General features: G+C 42.1%; 1 protein-coding gene and 1 pseudogene across 4 annotated transcripts in view; both read right to left on the bottom strand.

The window, feature by feature from the left end:
* The window catches only part of LOC308561900 (GTPase IMAP family member 4-like), a 38,089-nt gene extending 16,057 nt beyond the window's left edge, over positions 1-22,032 (bottom strand). The window contains exon 1 of the mRNA XM_081147482.1: positions 21,946-22,032. The gene's annotated coding sequence lies outside the window, so the exon portion shown is untranslated. The remainder of the gene's footprint in view (positions 1-21,945) is intronic.
* Positions 15,687-22,032, bottom strand: LOC308561906 (GTPase IMAP family member 7 pseudogene; annotated as a pseudogene). Of its 3 annotated transcripts, none has more exons than XR_014000630.1 (3): positions 21,946-22,024; positions 19,681-19,822; positions 15,687-18,233 (listed from the first exon to the last, which is right to left on the bottom strand). The product of XR_014000630.1 is annotated as a GTPase IMAP family member 7 pseudogene (transcript). The 3 variants fall into 3 exon arrangements; XR_014000631.1 differs by having other exon boundaries at positions 19,681-19,751; positions 21,946-22,012; XR_014000629.1 differs by lacking the exon at positions 19,681-19,822 and having other exon boundaries at positions 21,946-22,032.
* Positions 22,033-25,519: the final 3,487 nt, after the last annotated feature.

Genomic DNA, 25,519 nt, shown 5'->3' with positions numbered 1-25,519 from the left:
ATCTGGCAAAGGTGGACCAAGGAAGCCACTGAGAAGTAAAATGCCAGCTTTCTCAGAAAGCCCTTGAAACTCTGCCTGACCCTGTTTCTCAGCAACTTCTTCCTGCCCAGGGTTCCAGACATTGAGCTGCCCCGCCCAATTATCTTTACTTTTACTCTTTCTGAACTCAGGCCCCTTACAGCAAAATTTAGTGGTTCTCAACAATTTATACAACAATGAAGGAAACCAAAAATAATCTTTCTTTTCCAGAGACACAGAGGAAATGAAGGGCTCCTGAACTCTTAAGGGGAATGGGCAGACTGCCAGCTGGTGTGACCCCAGAAGGTCCTGAGACCACCTCTGCCTCAGAGCTCGCTCCAGGCCCACTGGCAAGAGTGAACTCACCCTCCCAAAGAACAACAAATTCACACAAAATAATAAACAGATTTACAAAAACTCACAGACACAGGCAACAGTATGATGGTTACCAGAGGGAAGGGGGGGCAGTAAGGGAAAAGGGGGTCAGACATATAGTAAAGGAATTTGAAGGGATGTGAGTGCTGGGCACACACTCCATATAGAGATAATATATCATAGAATTGTGAAACTTACATAATGCTACTAACCACTGTCGCCCTGTAAATTCAACATAAAGAAAGAATAAATAGTTTTACCTAAGAAGGAGAGGAGTGCAATTTCCCTAACAGAAAAAGACAAACTAGCTTTTGTTCATTTAAATACACAGGAGCTGTCAGCACAGGATGGCTAACCTGTCTGACAGTGTGTCCACTTATGTTCACCAGTGACACTACTTGGTCTCATGAGCTTCAGAGCAGACTGTCATCATAGCACAGCAGCCCTGGTGTCTGCCATTAACAGGTGAAATGCAGTCAGGGAAGGTGTGTGGGTCTGGCTCCATCACTATCAGGTCTATGACTTTGGACAAACCATAACCCTTCTGAGCCCTAGTATCTCTACAAATGAGAAGATGGGGAAGTGTCACATCATCCAGGTCTGATGTCCCCCAAGGAACTACATCACATGCCAATATCTGGGCCTTGGCCCATGAGAAAAATCCCAGACTCTCCCACCAGTAAGAATCCTGAACTCTGGCCACATACCCACACTTCTCAGATGTTGGGCGGTTGTGGTGATAAACCTGTGACATTGAACAGGGTCCTCATGGAAGGCCACCTGGAGGGACCAGTCCTGGGACTCTTGGCCTGAGGGGTCTGGTGTGAAGGAGCAGCATCACTGTGGGCCCTCTGCTCCCATGCTGTGAGTCCCCAGGTCATCAGACTAATGCACAGTTATGCACAGGGACTGACAGCAGCTCCATTTACCACGTGGCACCAACAGCCAAGAAGGCAGGAGACAGGGAAGCAGGTGTGTTTCTCCCACCATTTTCCGCCACTCTCAGCACACCCTCTGCTCCCTTCCTAACTTGACTGCCAAGGCTTTTTAGCCCCTTCCCTCCAAACCCCGCATGGTTGTGTGGAAACCCCTGAATTGCAGCCCTTCCACAATCCTAGGGGCAGAAGAAGAGGCTGCTTCCAACAGGAACGGGAAAGAATTCAGAGCCTCCTGCATCCATCTGGGACTTTCAGTCAATTGCCCTCTTTCTTGGATTTTCCATTGGTTTTGCACAATTTCTACTGTTATCTGCTTTTCTTCCTTTGACTTTCAGTTTGACATCTTTTGTAGTTTCACTCCAGTCTTCCCATAAAAAGATGATACATTTTTAAAATTTTTATTCATTAATTTTAGAGAAGAAAGGAGAGAGAGAAACAAACATTGATTTTTGTTGTTCCCTTATTTGTGCTTTCATTGGTTGACTATTGTATGTGCCCTGACCTGGGCTGACCCTCTAGCTACCTGAGTTACTTGGCCAGGGCCAAAGAGATGTTCTTATGTGCTTTATTATTAAGGACAAATGCTACAAATAAAACATTAAGAAGGAACAAAGGGAGAATTTTAATGTGTATCCCAGCATATCACAGCACAATACAATGTTTTGTTTCTCATAATCCCCTCCATTTCCAAGAAATGAGGTACAGGGTGATTGAGTGTAAATTCACCTGTAAACAGGAAAGCAGGCATCCCACCTACACCACAGCCCTTTCCTGCCTCACATCTTCTTATTGAGTTTCACTCATCACTTCAAGTTGTGGTCACAGCACAGGCCAGAAAGGCTGGCTTACGGGGCCCACGTCGCCTTACTTGGACCTGCTGAAGTGTTCAGAGGACTGAGAGGAGAAGGCTGGGCCAAGAAGAAACCTCACCATGGAGATCGCACTGAACTGTGCTCAGGATCTGATTCGGACCCCTCCTAGGCTGGTGCTGGCCTGGGGATGAAGTGGAGGAGTTTCCTGTGAGGCTCCAAACCCTCAGCAGTTTCTCCTCCAGGGCAGGTGCAACAGTTATAGTTATCACTTTGACCCTCACCTGAGCCAAACAAAATAAACTCTGCTCTAAATTGGATCCAGTGCGCATGAATGTTGCCATCTTTCGAATTCTAATAATGATGGTCTCGAAGCTTAACTGGTGAGTTAAGAGCTGAGCAGCCTCATTGTTTTTAAATATTGTTGATCATGAAGAAATATCACTTGAAAATTAGGTTAAAGAACTCGTGTCTGAGCTGTGAGAGACCATAAATGATTATTTGGAATTATAAGGAGACACCAGCATTTCTCCTGTCCTCTGAGTCTAACATATGTCACTGAGTGGAAACCTAAGAACTCCAGCTAAAGACAGCAATCTGAAAGCATTGGCAGCTGTCACCTAGGCCCCCATTTAGCAATATGTCATTCACCTCCACTAAAGACAACAAAAAGGGAAAAGTGAACTGTACAAAATGCATGCACTCAGCAGGGAGGGAGATGAGGGAGATAGCAGGGTAGCCACATTTAATCCAAAACTACTGATGGGGTTTGCACTTGTAGACAGCATCGTGAGGAACCCTGCAGGCTTTTTACTAGTAGACAACCATTAACTGGTGAATTTTTTTAAATTAAAATCTGTGAAAGCTGCTCTAAACTCATGTAGGAAATGAAGGAATGGTGATTTTTTTTTTTAATTGACTAAATCTTAGTAAGACGAGTAAAATTCTGTGTGGTACTTGAACTTAGACTCCCTTCCTCCCTCCCCCACACACCTTCAGTTTGGCTAGGAGGAAACTCCATTCTGGGCAGGTGTGGTCAAGAAGATGGAGCTCCCTTTCCCCTCAATTACCCATCAAGGGTCTTGTCGATTACAATAATGTGGAATTCTAGGAAAAGCAAAACTATGATGACAGAAAGCATTTTTCACAGAAATAGAACAAATAATCCTCACACTGTATGGAACCACAAAAGACCCCGAGTAGCCAAAGCAATCTCAAGACAGAACAAAGCTGGAGGCATCATGTCACCTGACTTCAAACTTTATTACAAAACTGAAATAATTAAAACAGTATGGCATTGGCATTGAAACTGATACATAAATCATTGGAACAAAATAACCCAGAAATAAACCTACTCCTATGTAGTCAATTAATTTACAACAAAGGAGCCAAGAATATACAATGGGAAAAGAATGGACTCTTCAATAATAGGTGATGGGAAAACTAGACAGTCATATGCAAAAGAGTAGAAGTTGACCACTATCTTACACTGTGCACAAAAATTAAGTCAAAATGTATTAAAGACTTGAAAAATATAGATGTGACCGTGAAACTCTAGACAAAAACATTGATGGGGAGCTCCTCGACTCGGGGCTTGGTGATGATTTTTTGAAGCTGACACCAAAAGGAAAACAAACACAAAAATAAACAAGTAGAACTACAACAAACTAAAAAGCTTCTGCACAGCAAAGGAAACCATCAACAAAAGGAAAAGTCACCATACTGAATGGGAGAAAATACTTTCAATGCCCAAACTATGTAAAGAACTCATGCAACTCAATTGCAAAATAATGAACTGTTTGATTTGAAAAATGGGCAGAAGACCTGCATAGACATTTCTCCAAAGAAGACATGCCAAGAGGTACATGAAAGGATGCTCAACATCACTAGTCATCAGGGAAATGCAAATCAAAACCACAATGAGATATCATCTCGCTCCTGTCAGAATGGCTGTGATCACAAAGACAAAAATAACAAGTGTTGGTGAGGATATGGAGAAAAGAGAACCCTCGTGCACTCTTGGTGGGAATGTAAATTGGGGCAGCCAGTATGGAAACAGTATGGAGGATCCTCAAAAAATTAAAAATAAAACTACCTCAGGACCCAGCAATTCCACTACTGTATATTTAGTTGAAGAAAACAAAAATACTAACTTGAAAAGATATCTGCACTCCTGTGTTCATTGTAGCACTATTTCAAATAGCCAAGACATGGAAACAACCTGTGCCCATTGATGGATGAATGGATAAAGAAATTGTGAGATATATAGAAATAAAATATGTTCTGCCATAAAAAATCTTACCATTTGCAACAACATGGATGGACCTGAAGGGCATTTGCTAAGTGAAATAAGTCAGACAGAGAAACACAAATACTATATGAACGCACTTATCTGTGGAATCTAATCAAATAAATAAATAAATAATAGAAACGAGCTCATAGTTGCAGATAAGAGTGGTGGTTGCCAGAGGTGAGCGTGGGAGAAAGGGTCAAAGGGGATCAAAAGGTAAAAATTTAAATTAAATAAAATATAAAATAAAATGACTACACATTACAACATGTGTACATGCATGTAAGCTAATGGGAAATACCAAGACTTGTGGGAAATATGTTTACAAAATTGATTACTGAATCTACTAAAGGAAGTAATGAATTTTATTTTATGTAAATTAGAATTTCATGAAGATTGGAAATTGTAGCCATTTAGGTACAATCAGATGGAACTAGGATATTCCTTTGTACACTGGTTGTAAAATGGGCCGCAAGTTGTCACACTAGCTCCTGTTGGTGCTTTTTCCAGTAGGAATTTGTATCTATTCAGTCCAGAGACAGAGTTCATACCTGCACCTTATTTTTTTTTTCATGTATTGATTTTTTTAGAGAAAGAAAGAGAGAAAGAAAGAGAAACTGATTTGTTGTTCAACCTATTTGTGCATTCATTGGTTGCTTCTTGTATGTGCCCTGACCTGAGATCAAACCCACACCTTGGGTATAAAGATGTCTCTCTAACGAACTGAGCTACCCAGCCAGGGCTATTTCTGCACCTCTTGAAACCCAAAACCTCAAAGCTTTGAAGTTTCATCCTCGACAGTTTCTGGTGTTGTAAACACTTCATTTTCTTCACAACTTGACACCCATTTCCAGCCCATGTCTTACCTTCTCGTGTATATAAAAATATCTGTACCGCTTTACTGGAAATTAAAAGGTGAAGAGGCCACAGGACGATTTTCATACACATCACGCCACAGTCCCCAGGAAGTCTGTGGTCTACCGTTAATGTGAGCCCATTTCTCAGAATCTTCTCCCATACTTGGGAGTGGGACCAACGGAGACAATAGGTCTCCACCAATTTCTGGAAGGCTGGCAGAGATGAAGGATGAACTGGGGCAGAACGTCCACAGACAACATGATCTCTCTGTAGTTGAGATGGCCACAGGTGTTGACTGGAGCACCCCAGTGAGGTTCTCTTCCAGAAATTTCAGCTACAATGCAAAGGGCACTGGGCCGATGGTAGGAAAGAGCTGAAGATGTGAATATGAGACTTCTGCTTCCATGATCCCCTCACTTCCCCCTATTCAGAACCGCACACTTGAAAAGGGGTCCTCTCGAAAGACTACACTGTTTTCAAAGGAAAATGCCAGCCTTTGGGCCTAACAGCCTGTCCTCCCCTCTCCTTGGGGGAAGCCTGCAGTCACCAGCCTCACTCCTACCTCCAGGTAGCTTGTCTAAGGATTTATTCCGAAGTGTGAAAAGGTGATCAGGGAGAACTGACACTTGAAAGAGAAAGAGAAGAGAGAAAGATAACAGAAAAAATAACCCTAAAAGGAGCCATAAACTAGAAACAAAAACAGGGGGAAAACTAACCAAACAAAATCAAACTTCTCTTTCAAGTATCTGGTTATTAACCATCCCGCTGAAGTCAACTAAAAATACTGAAAAATATTACATACATGTTCTGAAAACCATGTCTGAGTGGGCAAGAAAATGAGCTTTCTCAGGTGCTGAGTGAGGCAAAGGTGGAAACCCAGACCCATGGGTGAAGGGCAGCAGCTGGCTGTCACTCAGGACGTTTTACCAAACCTGGAGAACTTAAACTTTGTTCCTCAAAGCCACAATGACAAGAATGTCAAAGGCAAGGGCTGGTTCAAAAGGGATCCCATAGGGAACTTTTACCATAAACCCCACAAGGCTACCCCCTCAATAAGAAGTCAGGGACTTCTCACTGGTGAGTGGAGAACACATTTGAAAAAGGAAAGCCCAGAATGCAATTAAAACAGGCAAAAAAGATGCTTGTGGAGGAAAAACAGAAGAGAAGACCATAGAGAACATCTGTAAAGCAGTAACGGCAGAGTGTTTTTCTGGACTGATGGAACACACCAATCCACAAACTCAAAAACTCTAACAAACCCCAAAGAAGATCATTAAGAAGGAATTCACACTTTAACACATGAGAGTGGAGCTGTATGACATCAAAGCAAACAGAAGCTCTTAAAAGTAGCCTGGGACACAGACAGATTGCCTTCTAGGAGGAGATGTGAGAATTGCACTATTTTTTAATCAGTAACAAAGGCAGCCGGGAGACAGGGCAAGCAGATTTCCAATGCGCTGAGAGAAAATAACAGTAAACTGAAAGCTCTATACTCAGGGAAAGTAGCTGTCAGAAATAAGGGCCAAACAAGCACATTTCAGACAGGAAAGATGAGCATTCCTGCCACCAGCACTTCCTCATTAGAGGAATGTACTTGAGACAAGTGGGAAGTAACCCCAGATAGAAAATCAAAGGTTAAAACAAGGGCTAAGGCTAAACTAACACAAACAGTAGAAAATAATAGAAACAACCCCTAGGATTTAAAAGGAAAAAATGAATTAGCCCGGCCGGGCGTGGCTCAGCCGTTGAGCGTTGACCTAGGATCCAGGCAATCGGGGTTCGATTCCCGGTAAGGACACATGCACAGGTTGTGGGCTCAATCAATGACTCTCTCATCATTGATGTTTCTATCGCTCTCTCTCCCTCTCTTTCCTCTCTCTGAAATCGATAAAGATATATTTTTTAAAATAATAATCATAAAAAATAAATTATAATACACAATAATATATAGATTGGGATGGGGAGTGGGAATGAAATTACAATGTTCAAAGTAATTAGTTGTCTAAGAGGAAGATAAAATTATAGATAACCTTTAGACTTTCATAAGTTAAGAACAGCTGTCACTATCACTGGGTGGCTCCTAAAATATTCAAGAAAGTGTATGTAATTTCCAGACTAGTAGAGATAAATAGAGAATGTGAAAGCATACCCAAATAATCCAAATTCAACCACAAGAAGAAGGAAAAAAATGAATTATGGAACAGGCAGGACAAGTAGAAAGCAAAAAATAAAATTTTATATATACCTCGAAACAGTTCAGAAATTGTAATTATGAGGAATGAACCAAACAGGTTTCAGTTAAAGAAAAAAACAACACCGCCATTTTTTTCAAATGGATTGGAAAAGAAATTTCAGTCTAAAGCACGAAACCGGAGGAAGTTTGAAAGTATAGGCCAAGATAGCACCCAAATTGTAAACCAACAAGAACAAAATACCAAATTAAATATACTTTTCATTCAATATCTACTAAGAGCCTATTATGTGCCAGGCACTCTTCTAGGCACTTGGATACAATAGTAAATAATAATAGGTAAAGCCACTTGGTTTTTGGATCTTCCAATATTCCCTGAAGGAGCTGAAAATAAACAAAAAGGAATAAATGTGTCAATTATAAAATATATGAAATATTTCCCTGGCTGGTGTGGCTCAGTTGGCTGGGCCTCATCCCATGCACTGGCAAGTTCCAGGCTCCATCCCCTGTGGGAGGTTTGTAGGAGGCAGTGGGTAGATGTTTCTCCATCTCACACGGATGTTTCCCACTCTCTAAAGATCACTAAAAATATTTAAAATATATATATATGAGATATTCATTTATGTAAGAAAGAACACCACAGGGTGTATAAAAAGGAAGATGAGTGGAGAAGGCAAGTTTAACTTCCACAGTGTGGTCACAGCATAGCTACAAAGCCCTGCTCACCAAGGTCTAACAGGGCTTTATATTTATATGGACCACATAAACAGGTGTCACATTTACAACGGGTGTAATTGAATCACAAGAGAAAAATAGACAAATCTACACATATGATGACAGGTTTAACACACATTTCTCAGTCACTGCTAGAACAGGCAAATAAAACTGCAAAAAGGACACAGAAGTTGAAGCCACCTGCTTGATCTAATGAGCATATGTGGATACTTCACAAACTTGCAGTCAGTTATTTTCAAACACATAGGGAATACTTACTAATATTGGTCTTACCTTTGTCCCTAAAGAAACGCTCTAAAAATTGTATAGGATTGAAATAGCATAGACCATATTTCCTGACCACAATGGAATTAACAGATAAATTATTAAAATATCATATGTTTGGCAATTGGAGAACATTTTTAAATAACTCATGGATCAAATAAGATATAATAGAAATTGATAAATACGGGTGTCCCCCAAAAATGTACACATACTCTCTGAATAATTATAAAGGCAGTGTTTATTAAAATGCATTTCATTTTCAAAATTGAACTATCAGCTGCTAAGTGTGTATACATTTTGGTGGACACACCCTGTATTTAGATCAAAAGCATAATTTAAATGCTGTATATTAAAGCTTATGAGATGCAGCTGAAATTGTTAATTACACAAGCTTTAGCTTTAAGTGTATTTATTAGAAACAATTACAGTAAAGTTGCAGGATACAAAATCAATGTAAAAAAATTTATTGTGTTCCTATATACCCACAATAAAATTTCAGAGAAAACAAACAAACAAACAAACAAAAAAAGCACTTCCTTTTACAACTGCAAAAAAAAATTAAAATACCTAGGAATAAACTTCACAAAGGATGTGAAGGACCTATGCACTGAAAACTACAAGCCATTATTTTATTGTATTTTTATTATTTTTTAAATATATTTTTATTGATTTCAGAGGGAGGAAGGGAGAGGGAGGGAGAGAATTGAAACATCAATGATGAGAGAGTTGTCATTGATCAGCTGCCTTCCACATGCCCCCCCACTGGGGATCGAGCCTGCAACCAGGGCATGTGCCATGACCAGGAATCAAACCATGATCTCCTGGATGCTAGGTCAATGCTCAACCTCTGAGCCACGCCCGGCTGGGCACAAGCCATTATTTTAAAAAATTAAAGAAGAATTAAAGAAAAGACAAGGAAATGGAGATATATTCCATGTTTGTGGATTGGAAAAATCAACGTAGTTAAAATGGCCATATTACCCAAAGCAATATATAAATTTAATGCAATAACATTTTTCAAAGAAACACAACAAAAAATCATCAAATTTCTATGGAACCACAGAGTACTCCAAACAGCCAAAGCAATCCTGAGGGAAAAGAACAAAGGTGGAGGTATCACACTCCCTGGCTTCAAATTATACTACAAAGCTACAATAATCAAAACAGCATGTATTGGCAGAAATACAGACACACTGCCCAATGGAACAGAACTGAAGGCCCAGAAGTAAACTCACTTATGTATGGGTGATCACTTTTAACAAAGGAGCCAAAAAACACACACTGGAGAAAAAAATCCCTCGTCTATAAATGCTGCTATGTAAACAGGAATGCCACATGGAAAACAATGAAACTATACACAACTGCTGTTTGTCACCCTATACAAAAATTAACTCAAAATGTACCAAAGGCCTAAATATGAGACCTTAAACAATAAAAGCATAGAAGAAGACATGGGTACCAAACTTATGACCTTGGTCTTAGAGAGGACTTTATAAATTTGACCTGAAAGACAAAGGAAGTGAAAGCAAAAATAAATGAGTAAGACTATACGAAACTAAAAAGCTTCGGCACGGCAAAAGAAACCATCACAAAACAAAAAAGCAACCAACCAAATGGGAGAAGATATTTGCAAATAACACCTCCAGTAAACGGTTAATATCCAAAATATATAAAGAACACATACAACTCAACAACTAAAAACCAAACAATTCCATTTTTAAAAATGGGCAGAGGACCTGAACAGACACTTCTCCCAAGAAGACATATAAATGGCCAACAGATACATGAAAAGATGCTGAACTTCTTTAGCTATGAGGGAAATGTGAAAAACAACCACAATGAGATACCTCCTCACACGTGTTAGAATGGCAGTCATCAACAAGACAAGTAATAACAGGTGTTGGACATTGTGGAGAAAAAGAAACCCTCATACACTGCTGCTGGGAATGTAAAGTGGTACAGCCACTATGGAAAACACTATGGAGGTTACTAAAAGAAATTAAGAATGGAACTCTCATATGACCCAGCAATTCCTCTTCTGGGTATCTACCCAAAAAATCTGAAAACATTTATTTCTAAAGATATATGTACCCCTATGCTCACTGCAGCGTTACTCATGGAAGCCAAGACATGGAAACAACATTAATGCCCTTCAATGGACAATTGGATAAAGGAGATGTAGTGCATATATGCAATGGAATATTACTCAGCAATAAAAAGAGTGAAATGTTGCCATTTGCAAGAACATGGATGAATCTTGAGGGTATCACGCTAAGTGAAGTAAGTCAGAAAGAAAAACACAAGAACCGTATCATTTCACTTGTGTGTGGGATATAAACAGAAGCAACAAATGAACCAACAAGACAAACAAACAGAAACTCATAGACACAGATAACAGTATGGTGGTTACCAGAGTAAAAGGGGGGTGGGGGAGATAGAAAAGAGTAAAGGGGTTCTAATACATGGTGATGGAAGGAGACTTGACTTCGGGTGCTGAACATACAAAATACAGATGATGTATTATAGAATTGTACCAGTGAAACCTAGGTAATTTTATTAACCAATGTCACCCCAACATACTTAATAAAATTAAAAATAGAAATACAATTATTATCTTTGAGGAAAAAAGATATTAGAAAAAAGAATGAAAAAAATCAGCAAAATATATCTTAATCAACAAGGAAATAATAAAAATAAGAGTGTTAGAGTAGACAGCTAGATAGATAGGAGCTGGGAGAGGCAGCTGGGGCTTGGAGGAAGTGTGAGATGTGACAAACTGAAAAAAGACAATGGAGGTGGCAGGTCCCTATGTGAGCAGGAAAAATTCAGAGCCCCCAGGGTGTGGTCTAGCCAGTGGCATAACAACTAGGTGAAGGAGCCTTATAGCTTCAAGATACATTTTTTGGACACATGAGGGAAGAGGTGACTTGCTCCTTGCCTGGCAGCATTCCGGCCTAGGGCTACAAATCCTCTGAACTTCCAAATATCAAGGCACTTGGTTTGGTTTCGGCCAGCCGAGTTGCCAGCTCAGGTCCTATCTCAGAGTTTTTCTTTCTTGCAAATAAATCCTTGCCTGCTTTTGCTGCCGTTTGTTATCTGTTGTTTGAATTGATTCCTACAAGCAAGATAAGAACTGGGGGCAGAGAGATCATCTCTGGCCAGAGACCTCCATGACCATCTCTGACAAGAGCAAGCTAAGACCTGGGAGACAATGTTTGCAAATCACACATCTGATAAAGAACTTGTAAATGTATTTGATAAAGGGTTGACCAAGAAAAGACTATACAAAGAACTCCTACAACCCACCAAGGAAAAGACAGATAACCAAATTTTAAATGGAAAAAAGATATGAATAAGCATATTGGACATATAATATACCACATATAATTGGAACGGAGAATTGATTGAATTTTTGCATCTGTCTCTACTAGTGAAACCATCACCACAAGCAAGATAGTAAGTCTTTCGGTTTCCTCATGCCTTGTAGTAATCCCTGCCCACCCCACCTACCCTCCCTTCCTCCCCACCCCCACCCCGCCCATCCAGCAACCACTTGTGTACTATGTGCAGATAGGCCTGGCAATCATTTCTTGGTGTGAACATGTGAGGGACTGAGGCCCAGACTGTGGAAGAGGGTATGATGACCATTTTCTGCAACATGGCAAGTTGTTGATTGCAATTCCCAGTGGAGAATTTTTGAAGATCAAGATGCTTTTTATTTATTTACTTATTTTTAATTTTATTTTTGTTTAAAAATTTACACACGTCCCTTTCTCTCCGTTCCACTCGAAAGAAAGAACTTGAGAACCATTGCCTTACATACTCCATTTTTAATATTTGTTTGTAATATTTGTTTGTAGATGAGACTGTTCGTTTAAAAGCACATGTTGGTTAGAGCAGGACTCATAGCTAGAGATCAGGCTGATAGCTGTCAGGCGGAACTCAGGGGGTGGGGGGAGCTGGGTGGGGGCGTGGAGGGATTGAGCAAAAAAGAAAAAAAAAGAACGAAAAAACTCAAGGACACAACAGTGTGATGATTGCAGCGGTGGGATGTGGGGGGAATGGGAGGGAGGGAAGGTGGAGGTGGGTACAGAGAGGATACATGGTGATTGGAAAGAGACCTAACGTGGGCTGGTGAACACACAGCACTGTTATACCTGCCTTATGCAAGATTAATTCATACAGAGACCAAATTGACTGTTTGGAGATTTATTAACTCGTGACTGCGAGCGAGCTCCTGCCCAAAACAAAACTCTGTAGGCTCTGACAGTCTTTGCAGGGAGAATATAAAGGCAAAAACCACCTTCTGTTTGGTTAAGGGGGGAGCTGGTGGGGAACTAGGGAAGCGGTATACAAAAGCTAAGGTAAGCATTAATTAACCTTCTTCAGTTAGCTATTCCCTGGAATTTTGTGGGCAGAAATCTTTGACAAAGAGCCAGGAGAAGGGAAGAGGTCATTGTGTCTACATAATGAATTTTGTTGCTCTTGCTTAGCTTCAAAGTCACGGTTGTAAGGGTAGAAAATGGGAGTGCTATACTTCAATACCATGGACAGGTGATGTGCTGTGGAGCTGTGAACCTGAAGCCTGTATAATCTTGTTAACTAATTGTCACCCCTAATAAATTCAATAAGGAACGATAAATAAAATTAAATGAAATTAAATTTACTGTGTTTATTCCAGAAATATATATAAATAAACAAATAAATAAATAAATAAATAAGTAAGTAAATAAATAAATAATAAAAGCATATGTTGGTTTGAAACCCCCTGGGAGTAATCTCAAAGCAGCCCCCCTACGGAGGGCAGGGAGAGACCCAAGAAAGAGGCAGGCCACTGCAGATGGGCAGGTGGCAGTTTAATGAGCCAGGGGACTTCTTTACAAGGCTTGTCTAGAAGGCCCAAAGACAAATATTTTCTGCACCTGCCTGCCCGCCTGAAAAGTTTCTATAGAGACCTTAACTGGGCTAAGTCACCAACAACGTTTGGGTGTTCTCAACAATACATCACTATCTCAAAGGCTGTGTCCTTGAGGCAGCTCCTGGGAAGAGAAGGCAAGCTGATCGTACATTCCAAAGACAGGGTGGGGCGAGCCTCCAATCGCCTGGGTCCAGCCTTCGGGTCAACCTGGAGGTCACATCTTCGCCGTGACCTCCCCCAGTGTAACTAAACACAATGGATTTACTGTTCTGAGTGTCTGAGCCAAAGCAACACAAGTCTTGGTGGAAGAAATAAGTTCTATTTTCACCTGTGACACGTGAAGGAGATGGGGGAATAATTTCCAAAGGTCTGTGTCTCCTACGGGAGGCCTAGCCATTGCTTATATACGGTTTTTTAAATGATATGTTGCTTTTTTATTTTTTATTTTTGGTTAACCCTCACACAAGGATATTTTTTCCATTGATTTTTAGACAGTGGAAGAGAGGGAGAGAGGGGGAGAGAAGAAGAGAGAAGGAGAGAGAGAAACATCTACAGGTTGCCTCCCCCACAGGCCCCGACTGGGGCCAGGGATCGAACCCATAACCCTTCGGTGTGTGGGCCAATGCTCTAACCACTGAAAAACAGTGACCAACACTACATGTTGATTTCTTCTTTGTAGCTGGCTAAACTGATCAGTGCATGGTTCAGGTCAAGTTCATCCCATTAGAGCTCCTCAGCAAAATACTATGCCACATTTTAGCATTTAGTAATAACAGCCAGGCCTTGGGACCCTTCTCCCAACTATCACCAACATTCCGTCACAGGTGACCGGCTTTCACAATTTCATATGCCTCACCCCCCCTGAGCCCCCTGACCCGAGAGGTCAAAAAGGGGCTTCACTGGCCTGGAGGTGGCTCGTTTGGTGGCTACTCTTTCAGACACCATACCAAAAATACAGTCACATGCAAGAGAAAACACAGGTTAAGACAACAATTCCCAAAATCAGGGAAAACCTTTTCCGTCCAAGACCCCATGACCCAAACCACTGACTTAGCAAGTCCCTTGGGCTGCAGATTGGATTGCTCAGGACCTTGACTTTTAATCCCATGTGATTTAGCAAAGATGATAAATTAGCAGATGCATCAGGTATAAACACAAAACATTCTGCTTGGATAATGATTTCAGCTGTCAAGAGAGATAGTCTGGTACCAAAAAATATTAGAGGGAATTTTTTAAAAGAAACATTAATAAAGATCAAGGTATGTCTGAAAGAGAAAAGAAAGTTGGTGTCATTAAGATTTCTCAATCAGGATGCTAGCAGTAGAGATGGCCCACTTTCATTAGGTACTTGGGGAAAGTAAAGTGCAGGGGTTTCCAACAAGCTGTGGACACAGGGTATGCAAATGATAAGAGAGAGAGCAGTAACCCTAACCCTAAGGGGGTGAAGGAGAACTGGAACCCAGAAGGGCAGGTGGCTAAACAAGGTGTGACCTTTAGCTTAGGACTGCAGCAAGTCAGAGATGACCTGGCAGGGAGAGAGGCCAGAGAACAAATACCCCAACCTTGCTTTTCTACCTTAAAGAGATCTCCGGCTTGGACTTTCTATTGACAGAAGCCAAGCAGAAGTCAGAGAGCCAGAGATCCCACTGATGCTGTTAGATAGGACAAGGCTCTCAAGGTCTGGGCCATTTTTACTAAATGCTATTCTTGCTAAATGCTAAAATGTAGCAGACCAGCTGTAACCAGCATGAGTTTGACAAGAACACAACAGGACATGTGTAGCCAACTGCAAAGAAGAAATTGATGTGTAATTGACCAAAAAGCATATATAACCCATCACTGAGGCTTCTGTTGGGGAGACAGAACTTTGGATATGAATCCCTTCTCCTTACCTCGGTGCAAGTAAATAAAACTACCCTGTGACAAAGATGTCTCCTTTTTTGAATGCAACACCTCACGTGGAGAACCCCTTGAGGTTTGTAACAATGTGATCCACATAGATCAGCCTCCTGGGGCAAAGTGCTGAAGGGTGAAGATGGACAAAGTGTGGATCTGCAGAGGCAAAGAAAAATATTGGGCACAGAAGAGATTTTTAAGTTACAGTCAGGGACCCTTTAGGATGGTACCTAAAAGAACAACAGAGAGAGGAAAACAATAAGAAAATTTAGAAACTTCCAGATGTCCATGAGTTACTGGCAGGGACTGGCCTAGAGCAGGTCTGCCTCAGGCCTGCCTGTAGTGTGTTGCTTCTTAACATCCATGCAGGAAAGATTTCACAAGTGAGTCCAGCTGATTTTGAGAGTATGTTTATTAAGGGTGGGAACCGTGAGAAACAAAGGAAGGGCTTAGAATAGAAGGAACAGGAGAGAGCCTAGGTGGGGCTGCTTGGCCCCCCAGAAATGTTACAGGAAAGATAGCAGCCAAGGTGGGGCTGCTTTAGCTCACTGCAAAGTCAGGGGAAAAAGGGGGCCTTGGAGACAGGATCGGAGTGAGGCTGGGTGCGCTGCCACTGTCCACTGCTCCCCTGAATGCAAGTCTCTTCTGGGGAGCCTTAGAGTTTGGGAAGAAAAAAAGTTCATGCTCTGCAAGGGGCATGGGCCCGCTTTAGAGCACGTACACACTGAGTCTTTCTCCTGAGGGCTTTATCCATTTATTTATTCATTAGCTTTCCAAGTGCACTTTTAGTATGCTGATGCATCAAAATAAGTGTATAGGGGAGTTTTGGGTGACTCTTTGTTCGCTTTACATTAACCTTAGGTCTGTCTGGCTTTAATGAGGTTTTTGTTACTTGTTCCCTGACTTCATCTGTCCTTGGGTTGAGCTGGCACAAATGGCATTAATTGGGTTTTTGTGCTCTACTTCCCAGACCAGAGTCATTTAAACTATTTTTTTCTCTGGTTAGGGAGAGGAAATGTAAACCATTTGCTCTCAAGTGCCCTCAGTTGGGGAAGACAAGGTCCTGCTGTTCACAAACTAGCTACTAGCTGTCCAAACTGTTTGGCCTTGTTAGATTTTCTTGTCTCAGTTTCCCCATTCCACTTGCCCAGGAACCTTCCTAGCTTCTTGCTATCCTGCCTCACAGAGACCACAGAACCATCTTGCTGGAGAAGTCTGCTGCTTCACTAACAAAGTGCTCAGAGACGTGGACTGAAATAATGTACATCACCAGTGGTGCTAACACAGGACGCAGGCAGGGTTTCTCATTTGAATTCTCTATGTAGTGTATGAGTGCCTGATTATGCCAATTTTGTAACTTCTTCTGTTTGTTGGCATTGTGGGTTTGGTGGGAAATGAGCTGGGAGGATGCTTCTGGTTAGCTATCACTACATAACAAACCATCCCAAAGACTAGTGGTTTAAAGCAACAGCAATCATTTATTTTTTTTTTTTGAAGCTGCAATCCTAGGGGGTGGAAGGTACAGTGGGGATGGCTCATCTTTGCTCTTTGCAGCTTCATCTGAGGTAGCCCAGTTGGCAGCTGGAGAATCAGCTTCTGTGTTGCCTCACTTGGGTGGCTGGGCAAGTTGGTTCTTCTGGCAGATGAAAGACCAGTCAGGGGAGTGGGCCAGTGACTTCCAGTCCTCTTCACGTGGTCTCTTGATGGGCAACTTGAGTTTCCTCACAACTTGGTGGCCAATTTCCAAGGGCATGTGCCCCAAGAGCAAGGAGGCATTCTCCCTATCTCACGTTAGAAGTCACAACCATCCACTATTTGTCAAAGCAGTCCCAAAGTCCATTGAGTCTCAAGGTAGGGGACTCAGATCCTATAACTCTACAGAAGGAAAAACAAGCTCAGATTGCAAGAACAATGGGTGGGATAGAAGATACTACTATAGCCATCTATGGAAAATACAATCATTTACATTAACACATCGTTGTAGGTTAAGAAACAACAATATAACTTACATTATTTCCAAAGCCTATCCCATATACCAGAAAGGATACGCGAAATGTAATGTACAATTTCTTGAAATACATCTCTCTCCATTTCTTCCTTTAGTTTTTGAACATCTTTATAGTAATTTTCCTGTAGGAATTTTATCTGTGTTTCCTTGCCTTGCTCTGATATTTTTCCCTGATCATATTTCTCTTCTATTACTTTAATGTCCTCCTGTAATTTATCAGCATACTGTTTCTTCAATTCCTCCGCCTGATGTTTCAGCCTTTGCTGTGTGCGCTTGTAGATGGGATCAGAGAAGTAAACCCCTCCGTTCTTCTGCACCATTTCCTCTATCAGCTCCACCAGCTCCTGCACTTGAGCTTTCTTCACAGTTTCGCCTGCATCTTTCCTGTTATCGAAGGCACAGCAACGGTCCCCACACTCCTTGATGATGTTTTGTAGTTTCGCATCTGCCTCTGCTAGATACTCACTCAGTGTCTGGTCCTCCAGACCATCTTTGTGAGTGAACAAGACGATCATGTGCTTCATGGCCAGCTTCCCAAAGATCTCCTTGATGAATTTAACTGTTCTCTGCTCCTCCTCAGTGTAGCGGCCCAGCTGCAGAACCAGGATGATGGCGTGAGGCCCTGGGCAGGAGGCAATGACACACCGGCTCATTTCCTCACAGGTGGTCAGCAGTTTCTCCTTGGTGTCAAAGAGCCCTGGGGTGTCCACAACAAGAAGTTTCTTCTCCATCCATTCCCGCGATGCTGCCTGACATTTCTTGGTAACAGCATGAGGAGCAACTTTAGATTCAAATTCCTTTCTCCCAAGGATGGTGTTTCCTGTTGCACTTTTCCCATTTCCAGTTTTTCCCACGAGAACAATCCTCAGAGTGTTGTCCTTAAGGCCAGCCATGTTCTGTCAAGAGGCTCTGGGGTGCAGGTACTCACAGGACCTTCGTGAAGGGAAGGAGAGTGTGAAAGGGTCAACTTAGCTAAGTGTGGATCTTCCCAACCTTCTTTTCTTTATAATTTTCCCCCCTGAAAATTTGTAATGGTCTCTTATTCATACTGATCCCAGGAAGGGCAGAGATGAGACAAGTTCAATTACTATGGAATAAATAATAAAGCTGAGTTTCCTACAAAAGAGTCCAACGCCCCGGTGCTGTCCCAGGGGAACTCACTTCAACCTTCAAATGTCAGGTCATCTCCATGCTATGTGAGCTATTTCTGATCACATGAAAAAAGGGGACAGTCTTTCAGTTCTTTCTATCACTCAAGGGTAATATTGATCCCAAAAGCTAACAAAGATTGGCCAATAAGTAAAGCTACAGACATGTCTCATTTGGAAATGTTAATACCAAAAAATCGTAAATAAATTTTCAGAAACGAAAAAATAAATACATTATGATAAAGTGTGATTTAGTTAAGAAGTACTAGGATGGATTAATATGACAAAATTGATTGTTACAACCCATTAATAGATGAAGAGGAAAATTACCTAGATGAAGAAAAGACATTGGACTGAATTCAACACTGACCCATATTTAAAGCATTTCATAAAATTGAAATTAATAGATGCTTCTCTCACATGATCTCATATAAATACAAATTTTAAAAATGTTGTCAGCACATTTTTTTCCTGAAGGTGAGAAAGAGTGGGTTATACAGTTAAATAGTGTGTTACAAAGTTAAAATAATGGATTATAGAATTTATTTGGGTGAAGGAAAAAGAAAGTTGCTCAGCAGCAGCAACTAAAAGGACAAGCAGGGAAGACTGGCTCTGCTAGGAGCCAAGTACCCTAGTTTCTATGACTAAAGCAGCGTGATGTTGGTGCCGAAGAGAGAGGACAGCAGCCTGGTCAGGCGTGGCTCAGAGCTTGAGCATTGACGTAGGATCCAGACGATTGGGGTTCGATTCCCGGTCAGAGCACATGCCCGGGTTTCGGGCTCCATCCCCAGTCGGGGGCGTGCAGGAGGCAGCGGATCAATGACTCTCTCATCATTGATGTTTCTCTCTCCCTCCCTCTCGTTTCCTCTCTCTCAAATCAATAAAGATATCTTTTTAAAGAGAGAGAGAGAGGACAGCGGAACAAAACAGAAAATTCACAAACAGACCAAATTAATCCTACCGTGTTCATTTATATTCCATTCCATTGTGTTACAGTTACATTCAGGACGGCAGCATCTCACATCAATGGGGAGGAAGACGGACTAATAAGTACACAAACAAAATCCTAACAACTCCATAGAAAATTGAGCAAGAGACAGGGATAAACATTCAGAGAAAAAGAAACTGAATGTGCCTTGAATGTATCAAAACACTAACATACACTCACAATAGAGGAAATAATTCAAAATGCAAAAAATAAAATAACTAAAGAAAATAAATAAAAATTACACCTCTATTTCTGAGTGAGGAAGTATTTCTCTCCTCCAGTTTTGGCAAAAGTCCAAGCGTTCGCTGGCAGAATCTGTTGGTAAAGGGCTGAGGGGAGCAGGTCCTCTCCTGCGGGGCTGCTGAGAAGGAAAAACAGTCCACACCCTACAAGGAAGTCAGCGCTTCCTGCAAAAGTACCTACACATTTTCACCTTGGTGGTCTGTCCCCAGCGTCAGGATTTATCCCTATATTATTACACTGACAAAAATACAGAACAAATAATGCATAAGGCTATTTACCGCATCATAATTTGTAACAGCAAAAGCCCAAAACCTATCAAATGGCCCTCAGCAGGGACTGGCTGGATAAAGTAAGGTATAGTCAACCAACTGAAAACGGATGCTGTCCAGCTGTGAAAATGGATGAGATATGTCTGTCTAGACCAGTGTGGAGAGATCGCCAGGATATGCCATCAAGTGAAAAAAACAAAGTGAAGAAAATAATACAGAGTTTACCTACCATTTCTCTAATAAGGAGGAATATGAACTATATTTTAAAAATATAATACAGATATTTTTTCATATATATGAAAAGGCAATAGCAGAATAATCAGAAAACTAAACAAACAAAAAAAGTTATATGGGGATGAGAGAAACAAAATGATACAACAAAATTTATATTTTAATATACTAAATTCAAAAGCTTATGAAAGAAACAAATCTAATTCTATTTTGTGTGGTGGATAAATCACATAAGGAATTGGTCCAAGAGACTTGAAAATGCAATAATTTCATTGTCTGTCTCTAGTGGGATATATCTTAAGGCCAAAAACCAACCAAACAAACAAACAAAAAACAGAAAACCTGAAAAAAAAAACACAAATTGTTTTCAAAATTCCTAATATTAGTTGTGTGTGTATAGTTTTGAAGTCCAGTGAAAAGGCATAGAGGTAACAATGAGCCCGGTGACAATGAGGACCCTTAGTGCCCAGGGTCCTCAAATGGCCTTTGTGGTCTTCAAATGCCCTTTCCCACCAAAACAATTAGGGCTCTAAGAAGAAAGTACGGATTCTAGGTCTAGGCAGGAAATGTTTGAGTTGACCTACACTCTTGTCAGCTACAAAGCCAGGATGCTCTCAAAAATCACTAGGTCCTTATCAAAAGGACATAAGAGCCAACTTCAAGGGAACCCAACTGGACAAAGATGAAACCATCTGAACATCGATAATAATTCCAATGAATCCAAATGTATGAAATATGTTGAAATCCATGAGTTCATAGCAATGCCTTCTGTTTGAAAGTAGTCAGTCACACCCTTGGAATGTGCTAGGAAAGCCTCTCTTTGTTCTGAACATTGACAAAGAGAAAGAATGAAGCAGTTACCTTGTCTTGACTTATATAACTGCACCTCGGGGAAATGAGAGAATGGTTGAGGGGAACTTTCTTTTTATAGGACTATTCCTATAAAAAGAGTATTTGTGACCCTTAATGAGACTAAGGCAATCATGAATGTGGGTTAATGCCACTAAAAAAGAGATAACCAAACATCATGTGCCTTCCGATGGAAGGTGATAGCTGCACCTATGAAGTGTTCCCACCAAAAACCAGTCACACCAGAGTCTGATGAAGCCTCTCCTTAAATATAACTTCACACAAAACCCTGGAACTACAAGAGCAGCTGAAATGACACCATGAGGATGGAATCGACACAGTGTACACGCCCGGTTCTGTGGACGGAAGACTTCCCCTTTGTCACACAGAGAAACTTCCCAGAAAGAAACAGAGAAGGGTGGAAACCTACATATTAAGTTACATTTCAGAGATAGCAAACAATTGCAATTTCTTCTGCCCTCAGTGACAGGCAACCCCTGGAGTCCCACACTCCCTGGGTCCTGCTTCTTTTTTCAGTAAAAGGAGGGAGTGAGACGGGGTAGTCCCTAAACTGCCTTCCAGCTCTAAGACCTGCCTTGGGGTCACTTATTTCCTCTCCAGGGAAAAGGAGACTCCTCGGGCAGCCCCCAGTGTCTGTCACAACAGCAAGAGCAGGAAGGGGCACCAGTCATCACACATGTGCCCTGTCAAATAGGAGACGTGTGACATTGTGCTAATACCGCTCCTGAGTCCCCCGCTACCCCTCAGCACTACCCTCTGAGAGCAGACCCCACCTCTGCTGTGCTGCTAGCAATACAGTCCCTGGTTCCTCCTCTACCCAGAACCCACACCTGCGCCCCCTGGATCTCCCGCCCTCACAGCTCTACTGCTCGCTGCCGCTTCTCAGCCACACTCACCTTCTTTTCAACCAGCTGATGAGTTCTCAGGGTTTCTGCAAAGAAGCTCTTGGAGCTGATGCTTTTGCTTCAACTGTGAGGATCCAGTGTTTGTGCCTCTGAAACTGCGGAGCCAGGAAGCTCAGAATGGGCGGAGCCAGAGGAAGAACTGTTTGCCTCTAAGAGCCAATAATATAGCCCCTAATTTGGTGGGGGCTTTAGTTTCTCAAAGTGAAACCTTTCTCCTCCATGTGCCCACTCTCACACTGAAATTTCCAAAGCTATATTCGGTATTTTGCTTATAGTTGTGGATCCAAAAGGCCCTTATTAAATGATATAAATCTTGCCCAGAAAGCCAGGCACAGTGTCTGTCATCTTCCCAGGTGCAGTGGGAGACAGAAGGGTTATTCTGCAAGAAGGGAGTCAGCATGTAACTTGGTGGATCCTCAGGTGCTCGCTAGTGATGGTGCAATATAGGTTTTGAGTCAAGTCTTTCAGGTGGGTCTCAAGTTACTCCTTCAGAAACTAACAAGACTCAGGAGTCTAAACTACTAAAGCCAAAGGGGTCTAAACTACTGTGAGACCAGGGGAAAAGAGGAAGGGGGAGCCTGGACAACTCTCCCAGTGACCAAACTGCCTTTCTGGTCATTTCATATGGTTCTTGCAAGGTTGAAAGGTTGCATGACCTGATGAGTAAACCATGCACCTGGGGAGTAGATGCAACTTTCCAACCCAACCTTCCCACCTTCTATCCCCCCGCAGATCCGGACAGAGGCAGCTTATCCTAGATTCACCAGTAGATGCATCCAACAGGCTCTGGAAATCGTGTTTAGGTGAGAGGCAGACTGTCAAAGCTCTCACGGTGGACAGGATGTTCTAGTTGTCTGTTGCATCATCATAAAATACTCAGTTTTTTATTATATATTTTGGTTCGCTAGATTGAGAAATTGGATTTGTCGATGCTTAAGGTTGAGGGTAGGTACTAAGAGGGCCAGATGTGGCAGGAAGTCGTAGAAAATGGGAGGCTACCCATGGAGTGAAGCAGCTAGATTTGGAAATGATGGTGTTAATGACTATATCATTGGACGAATTATTATTGTGAATGACTTGGGTCACCCTGAAGGCCCCCAGGCAACAGCTTTTCAATGTCTAATAAAGACACAGATCGGGACCAGCTATGTCATTCGCAAGGTCTGGCACAAAAGGAAAATACCAGGCCCTTTGTTCAAAAACCATGAAAATTTCAAGTGAAATTACAGAGCATTAAACTACGTGAGGGGTCCCTCTAAGCACAGAGCCCTGAGCAACCCTACAGCTCACACACCCAAGAAGCTACCTTGACAGGCTGCATATATATTAGTCTAAAGCAGAGCCAGAACCTCATCTCCTGCTCAAAACATCTCCACCATTGCAGAGTCTCAGTTCACTCTCCATATTCCTTGAATGAAACTTGTCCTGCCAGAAGTTGCCTTGGATGATTTCCTGGTCAACTAATTGCTTCTCCAGGTATTAAGCTCAGGTACACTGTACAGTTTCCTAAAGGGAAGAGGGAAGAAGGTGGTTGAGACAGAATCCACCGGTGCTACAGGGGATAGGACGCAGGTCTTGAGTGGTAACAGCCTTGAGGCCATTGACCATGAGGAGCATCTAGAACCCAGCTCCCACCTCTGAACCCTAAGGTAAGAGTGACCTCCCTCTAGGAGACTTGTGATAGGAGGAGAGATGCCTCGTCTCTCTCCTGCACTGTTCACCTGGCCATGCTCCTCAGCAGTAGAAACTCCTTTCCACTTCCAGCTCTGCTGTGAGCCACCTGTCTCTCTGCTGCTGGTCCCCACCTGCAAGTCCATGAAGCCGATCTAATCCTTCCAGGATGCTGCTCCTGCACATAGTCAGACACAAAGAGATGGATGTGGCGAAAGACACGGCTTCCTTTTTGACATTTTCCCTTCATTCCTTTTATCTCTGTGCTCTTTACATCATAAACATACCTGGCAAGATGGATATATGTGGATTTTTCAAAAGGTTTGGGGTTATTAAAATACATTTCTTTAACTTCCTTCGAAGTCTGCCTTGTGGAGCTCAGGGCTTTTATTTTTCTCCTAGAATTTAGATAAATTCAAAGCTCAAACTTATTACGACATTGAAGAAATAACAACAGGAGGTGAAAGGGACGGTTCCTGACACTTTCCTGACTCTTCCACAAACCAAGAATTACCAAAAGTGGTATTTCAGTTACTATTGCTGCCATAACAAATGACCAAAAATTTAGTGGCCTGAGACAAACAAGTTAATTCTCTTAGAGTTCTGGATGTCAGGAGCCTGAAATTAGTCTCATGGAGATAAAATGAAGGTATCATCAGGGCTGGACTTCCTGGAGGCTCCAGGAGAGACTTCATCTTTGGCCTCACTCAGCATCAAGAATCTGTGGGATTCCTTGGCTTGTGACCCCATCACTCCAATCTCTTGTCATCATCACATTGCCTTCTTCCTCCTTTGATCTCCTCGCCTCCCTCTTCCAAAGGCCTTTGTGATCACATGTAGGACCCACTCAGATAATCCAGGACAATCTCCTCATCTCAAAATCATTAACTTCATCACATCTGCAATAAGGTAACACAGGTTCTGGGGATTAGGACATGGCTATATTGGAGGAAAGGGATGGTAATTTTCAGCCTACCACATGTGGGTAAGTTAATCTCTCAGAAACTCACTTTCCCAATTTTTAAAATGGAGTGTTGACTTAATCGGGTTGCTGCTGGTCTTAGGAAGGAGGGTGAGCTGTAAAAAAAAGTACTTAATTGAGGAAGTGGTTGTGAAATAGGGTTTTGGACACATGCTAGAAGAATTCTGAGACACATGACAGAAAGGCTTAGACTGCCTCGAAGAAATTGTTGCTGGGAATTTGAATTTTAAAAGTGACATCGCAGATCAATGTGAGGACCGTGTTATGGAACCTGCAGGAAAGGTGACACTGATACCAAGTGGGGAGAAGTTGCTGAGTGATGTTCTACTGCTGGGTGGAAAGAAGAGCTTGTACACTATAAACATGAACCTTTAGCTTAGGAGGTTTCCAAGCACAGTGTAGGAGGTGCAGCCTGGTTTCTCCTTGTAAAATGCAAAAGGCAAGAAGTCAGAAGGTTGTATCCACCAGCTAAGAACCTCCAAGGACTGTCAGGAGCCAGGAGGAGCTGGGAGCCAGCAAGGGAGGATCATCTCCAGCACCTTCAGAAAGAGCGGGGCTCTGCCGACCTTTTGATGCTGGACCCCTAGAACTATGGCACTATAAGTTTCTGTGGCTTCAAGCTCCACAGTGTGTGGTGCTGGGTTTCAGCAGCCCTGGAATCTCACACAACACCTGGCTCTTTCTTCCACCTCTTCTCCTGGCCTCCTCGCCTTCCATCATCGCTACACCCCAGAGATTTCCCCTTCTGCAGGAGCCAGGGTTTAGAGAGTAGCTGCCCCACCTCTACCCCAACATCTGGACCAGGTGGACCACGGAGGCCGCTGAGGAGTGAAATGCCAGCTTTCTCAGAAAGCCCTTGAAACTCTGCCTGACCCTGTTCTCAGTGACTATTCCCTGCCCAGGGTTCCCAGA

Source organism: Miniopterus schreibersii, assembly GCF_964146895.1.
Source record: "Miniopterus schreibersii genome assembly, chromosome: 9".
Lineage (NCBI taxonomy): Eukaryota > Metazoa > Chordata > Mammalia > Chiroptera > Miniopteridae > Miniopterus > Miniopterus schreibersii.
The sequence above is the reverse complement of the archived record's forward strand: the minus strand, read 5'-3'. Positions and strand labels throughout refer to the sequence as shown.